The following is a 979-nucleotide window of genomic DNA, read 5'->3' as shown; positions in this document are numbered from 1 at the left end:
TTTGGGTGTTTGTCATTATTATAATGATGTGAAAGTTCTCTGAAACAGTTTTCATGGTTTATGTTATTGGTAATATGCAGGTAACATAGTTTGAGTATCTGTATTTACTTGCATTCTGAAAATATTTCAGGCTAAGTGAAGTGTAATTGAAACAGCACAGGGAAATTTTTACGGTTTAGTCCTGTAGCATTGAACTGCTTTCCAAATGACTGTTACTGCTATCCTTCACCATTTTTCACCTTTAGAGACAGTACGGCATAGTCTTGATGAACGAATGGACTGCAGATATTAAAGGTGATTTTGTTCTTAAAGTTATGAAACAGTGCAATATAACAGTCTTTTAGAGCTCTCTACTCATGGCTGGTGGTATGAGTGCAGTGAAGTGTTTATTATTATTTTTTTTTTGCTGTCAATTTCAGCTGAAGTCCTTTCATTTATCCTGTAAACCTAATAGTGACGACCACTCTTCTGCTGTTGCTGGTTTAATTATGCAATTGCTTGTGTCGGTGTGCGATATGTAACAATGATCCTGTTAAGCTATTGAACAATAACACAGTGCTCAGTTTTAGATTTAAGCCAGTGTACCCTCATGTAAACAGTTTCCATAGTACAGAATGACATCACCAAAGTACAGACTCGGAGGAGCACCACAGGGTCCCATTTGGGACAGAATCTGTGACAAATCATATTTTATATAAGGCAGCTTCTCCTTGCTTAGCTCTTATTGCAACATGATGTAAACCCAGAGGCCACCATGACAGGGAGAAGCATAATATATTGGAACAACAACTATGGGCTTATATAAGGGCTACATTTTTGGAATGTGGTAGAAGGGGAGATCTGCAGCATGAATATGCATCTAACAAATCTGTAGCAATTATGTGATGTAACCATGTCAAGAATTAATCATACAATCACTAAATCTACCCACTAACCCAAACTGGCAATGCTAGTGTTCAGTCAGGAAATGTGGTGCAAG

This window comes from Ictalurus furcatus, chromosome 7 (assembly GCF_023375685.1).
Source record: "Ictalurus furcatus strain D&B chromosome 7, Billie_1.0, whole genome shotgun sequence".
NCBI lineage: Eukaryota > Metazoa > Chordata > Actinopteri > Siluriformes > Ictaluridae > Ictalurus > Ictalurus furcatus.
The sequence above is the reverse complement of the archived record's forward strand: the minus strand, read 5'-3'. Positions refer to the sequence as shown.